The following is a 5,817-nucleotide window of genomic DNA, read 5'->3' on the forward strand; positions in this document are numbered from 1 at the left end:
GCCCAATCGCCCTAATGAAGAAACCGCCCCTGGTGGGACAGACAGTCAGGTACAAAGGCCATGCGGGCTGGTCGTGTTTGATTAGAAAATACAAATGTTCAATAAAAAAAATCACAGCACGTATTATTGTTTTGAGTATTACTGTGTATACAAAGCGACTTTAACCTACAGTCTATAGAAAGCAATACACGTACAACGACTCAGACGAATTTGACGTGAGTTTGTGTGTGACCAGACCAGGACTCGCTATCTGATTCAATACAAATCCTATTGTAGTGCTCGTTCTGTCTATCAAAAAAAATGTGCCAAGTCTGCTGCATGGTGAACATGAAAGATTTCATGCATTAGCACTTTGATAGATTAACTCAGACCCATAGACTCACCGCACAGAGACACAGACTCACACAGACTCCGTCACACAGAGACCTATAGACTCAGACAGACCCATAGACTCCCTCACACAGAGACCCATACAAATACCCAGACTCCCTCACACAGAGACCCATAGACTCACGAATAGATATATACACTCACACAGAACCACAGTCGGTTATGCCGCCACTGCTGCTGTAGTTGTGGTTGCTGTAGTTGTTGATATTGTGGTTGTTGTTGATGTCGTTCCACGGGGATGTTGAGGCTTCGGTCCATCGTGGGTCAGGGCTGGAGACGGCTTCCCTGCACACGTTGCTGGTGCTGTAGAACGAGAGGTATCCAGAAACTGACCACATTTCCAGCTTGGATACCCGGTGGGGAGCAGGGAAGGGGCAGAGGAGCACAAGGAGGCTGCCTCTGACACCTCCCTATGGCGGAAAGGAGCCAGCAGGCGCCGGCTCGCTTCCTTTCCTATGACGACGACGGTGTCAGGCCGGTGGTGGTGCACGACACGCGGCATCGAGCTTCACCCTGAAGTCGGGTTGCTCGTGAATGTAGCCCAAAGCGGACGGTGAACGCCATCTGAGGCTCGAAGTGCCTTCAGGATGAGTCAGTGTTGAGGAACGCGTAGGCTCGGGTGTGAGTGTCGGGATGAAGGAGTCATCCTGTGGTGTGTCGTGAGCGCACCGCATTTGCCAAGAGATCCACTACGGCATGAAAGCTGGGTCTACGAATTAAAGACAAACTAACCCTCTAGAATTGCCTCAAAGTTTTGGTATCAATTTTTATCTCACTAGACTCGACCCAAACTATACACTGGCGTGACTTAGCTTACCAAAAATATTATAGTGGCAGCGATAAAGGTGAGCCTGGAGAAGTAGGCAAGAACCAAAGTAAAACATTGTAGTGTATATTGGTGTGGTATACAGTCCGGAAAATACAACCCCCTACCTCCTCGTGGTTCTGGGCGGCAACGCTGTGATGGGCAGTGCCGTGGGGGGGGAGGGCAAATTTATATGGGCCATTCCCCTCATGGCTTTTGTAACCACCACAGCGGCCAAATGGCAACTCTGGACGAGTGCAAGGGGCTGGTAACCCCTCCACCTTCAATTACCACAAACCCACGTCGAAAATATCTAATTAAGCTTGTGCCGGAGGCCTCAGGGAGACAAGCGTCTCTGACGTCTCCTGGCCAAACCCCATTTGGCAGAGCCAGGAGATTTAATCTTTACCCTCGGGGCTCCTCCAGAACCAACATAAAACCACTGAGGGTGGCCACGTGGAATGTTCGAATGCGCACTGCGGAGGAGAGGCTGCCACTCCTCTGTCAGGAGCTGGACTGGTACTGCCTGGATCTCTGTGGTATTCAGGAGGTCCGGTGGACCAGTTCTGGCTCCTGCCACCATGAAGAGTGGACAGTCCTATACTCGGGGCAGGAGACTGCCAAACAACGGGGAGTGGCTCTTCTTCTGTACAAAAGAATGAAGGCGGCGTGGGCGCGTGACGGTGAGGTGTGGGAAGCGGGAAGCCCAAGACTACTTTAGGCTCACCTTCCCATCAACCAGAGGCGAGGGGTGGTGGTCATGGTCACTTATGCCCCCACCAAAGACGAACATCCGTGGAGGGATGCAGGCAAGGCTAATGAGTCAGATTGCTTCTATGACCTCCTGTCACAGGTGCAAGCTAAAGTGGCCCCTGGGGAGAAAGGCATCTTGTTGGGTGACTTCAATGCCCGAGTTGGTTATGATGCTGGTCTGGAGTGATTGGAAGGCATGGGCCATATCAGCTTAATAAAAAAGGTGCTAGAATTTTGTGCAGCCCATGGGCTTGTAATTACCAACACGCTGTTCCGGCATTGGCGCATCAACACAATATCATGGATGCATGCCGGGTCCAAGCAAAAACATCTGCTTGACTACGTAGTGACGGAACAGCGGATGTAGGCCTATGTCCTTGACACCAGGACGTACCATGGAACTGATCTGACCACTGACCATCGACTAGTCATCTGCAAGATGCGCCTGCCATTCTTCCACTCCGGTGGTGGGTGTACACCCAGGACCCCATTCAAACCCAAGGTGGCCTGGTCTCAGCTAGCTGATGAACGTTGCAAGTGATAATTTAATCATCGCGTGCGGCTGGGGTTGGCATTGTCCCCCACTCCTCCAGATGTCGAGGGAAAATGGGCGAGGTTTAGAACTGTGGCTCATACAGCTGCAATAGTTGCTGGGGGTACATTGTCAGCCAGGGTCTCTGGAGGTCTGGACGGAGTACGTGTTCACGCTGGCTGAGAAAAAGGGATAGGCTCACTCTCACCGTCTACAGCATCCCAGGTCAGAGAATGAGGAGGCTTACCACAGCCTTCGAAGTTCGAAGAGCTGTGAGGCACTGCAAGGATGGAAGGTGGTCGCGGGTCACCGAGGAGATGGAGTCTGCCTCAATGGCCCACGATCACAAATCACTCTTTAATTCCATCAAAAAAGTAACCTGCAGCGCCACACCTATAACCATCATTAGGGGAAAGAACAGTGATCCAATCTCCAACCCCCAGGAATAGATGTGCAGATTTGCTGAGCATTTCTGTGAAGTCCTGGGGGAGGGGATATCCCTCGGCATGGAAAACATCGTGGGACAAAGTGGCGATGACCCTGCTGGGTGAGGTGCCATATGTTGAGGAAGTACTAAAGGCGATCCAGAGTCTGAGACCAGGAAAGGCACCAGGCAGAGATGATCTGCCAAGCAAAATGCTGAGGGGTGGCGGCGTTTGTGTGCAGACTGCCTTACATGACAACATAACAACATTTTCTTGGTTCTTTCGGTAAAGTCACGTAGAAGGGAAATAATAAAATAATAAAAAAAGAAAATACAATTCTCACGACGTTTCGGCCACAACGCAAGCAGCATGTACGCCAAGCTATTAAGGCTAATGGTTACTCCGACTACACAATCCGCAAAGCCATCACTCCAACCATCAAGAAGGATGCTGTTGAGGAGCCATTCAAAACCATCACCTTACCCTAAATTGCGGGTGTCACAGAAAAGATTTCCAAAATCTTGAATAAACACAAGATCCAGGTCCGATTCAACACAGTACATTAAATCCGTTATCTGGTCCCGTCTGTAAAAGATGTGGTTCCAGACATACAGTACTCTGGCGTCTACAAACTAAGTTTCCTCTGTGGTAGCAGTTACATTGGAGAAACCAAACGACACGTCTCGGACCACATCGTGAACATAAAGCGGACTTGAAACACGGTAGGACAAACACCTCAGCCGTGGCAGATCACTGTTACAATTCAGTGGGCTCACATGACATTGACTTCTCCAAGACAGAGGTTCTCTGTCGATTGAAAGCTTTCGTGACTGCAGGGATTCATCTTCTTGGTTCTTTCGGTAAAGTCACGTACAATGGAAATAATAAAATAGTAAAAATAAATCATAATAAAATAATTCTCACGACGTTTCGGCCACAACGCAAGCAGCCGTCCTCGGGTGAAGAACAGGTCTGTCGAGAAGACTGTCTTCTCGACAGACCCGAAACGTCGTGAGAATTATTTAATATGTTTTATTTTTATTATTTTATTATTTCCATTCTACGTGACTTTACCGAAAGAACCAAGAAGACAGAGGTTCTCTGCAAGCCATCTGGCTACTATGAGAGATTCGTTCATGAGGCGATCCACATATACAAACACAGACAATTTCAACCGAGAAGATGGATTCTGGCTCAGCAATCATTGGAAGGACGTAATAAACCATTTCGGATCTTAACTGATTGTGTTCACATTTACGGTGAGTTTCAGACCGCAGTCCACTCATTGGCATTGACTATATATCATTTGTGTTCTCCGCAGGGAATGAAGTCTTTGCTCCGCTGCAAGTCTCATTTCACCACTCTCCCATTGACATATTTCGTTGCTTCCTCTTAGTATCTTTCACGCGACGGTCAATGGCATAGCATATAGCAGATTGTATCATAATAAATAGTATAAAAGTGTAATGTTTAATATAATGTATAAGGTAATATATAGTATCGTAATTGTATAGTGAATATACAGCAGTGTGGTATACAGTAGGGTGGGTAGAATAATATAGTGTAATATAACAATGTATAGTCTAAGGTGGTGTATAGTAATGCAGTATATAATTTAATGTTGGGTTTGTCTATGTGTTGTGTCTATACCCCCTTTTTCATTTTTATTTTATTTTATTATTTCCATTAAGAATTATTCTGCCAACATATATAATATTGTTTTTTTTAATAGACACGGGGCAACGTGGGAACGGACACGCACCCACACTTCCACAGATGCGCGCATACCTCATTTCAAAGGAAAGAGGGCATGAAAGAGGGCAGTCAAGGTTATAAAAACTCCCCGAATTTCACACAAGAGGAACAGGGGAGGGGAGAATTGCAGGCGGGGGGTTAGAATGACATTCTTTCGTTAAAAAGTCTTACAAAACCAGGCACCACAGAGGAAGATATAATTATATTCTTAACAAAGAAAATAGCATCGACAACAAAAAAAACACAGACGGGTTTGAATCCTCATGTATTAATTCCATACGGACATTATGTACACTTGGTAGTTTCTACGCGGCCGGGCCGAAGCATCACAGCCACCTTTGTCTCCCCGCAACACGGACAGCAGGATTTGCACACGCGAGCAAATAACATTTCCATGGGAGATCGGGTCACGATGAAATACCGTGAACACGGTTACGCATTAACTTGGGTCGCTTGCAATCAACTCACAATGGAACCAAGCAGCAAATAAGTCGCATTTCAACTTCCAAACCAAAACAACTTGAGCTGTGCGAGACAAAAGATATGATTCCCGAGCAAGGGAGGGAATCATTAAGCTCGCTTAACGTGTAGGCTTTCGCGACAAATATTATTTAGAAACAAAAACATGGATCGTCGGTCTGGTTAATGGATAACTTAGGTGGCGCCGTCACGAGGCCCCCACCCCTCCTTCCAGAATAATTACACAGATGTGTCTTCAAAGTTAATAAACATACGGACTAACACACACGGACGCATATGCGTTCACCCCCACAGGAATGTTTTATGACACAGCCTTTTGAACAACTCAAAAAAAAAACTAGTGGATTTTCCCGATATAAGCAAAGGCAAAATCCATTCAAAGCATCTCGTCTCCGGGGCTTCAGCCCACCAGAGATCTCCAGGGCTACAGCCATCTCTCCTCGTCGCCGCCAACGAAGAAGCTTTCGTCATCCAGAAGGACGAGGCTCGTGGGGTGGCGACGTGCATCGCCTTGACGTGCATCGCCGAGGTGCTCGCCTGCCGCACACGAGTGAACGAGCCAGCTCCCTTGCCGCCACCACGCCGAGGCGCTCGCCTGACCACGCAAACGAGCGCGGCCGCGCTGTCAATCCTCGTACGGGCTCAGCCGAGGGAGGAGTTGGAAGCAGCCGATCACC

Source organism: Lethenteron reissneri, unplaced genomic scaffold, assembly GCF_015708825.2.
Source record: "Lethenteron reissneri isolate LAM-NWPU_2019-01 unplaced genomic scaffold, ASM1570882v1 scaffold_1640, whole genome shotgun sequence".
Classification (NCBI taxonomy): domain Eukaryota; kingdom Metazoa; phylum Chordata; class Hyperoartia; order Petromyzontiformes; family Petromyzontidae; genus Lethenteron; species Lethenteron reissneri.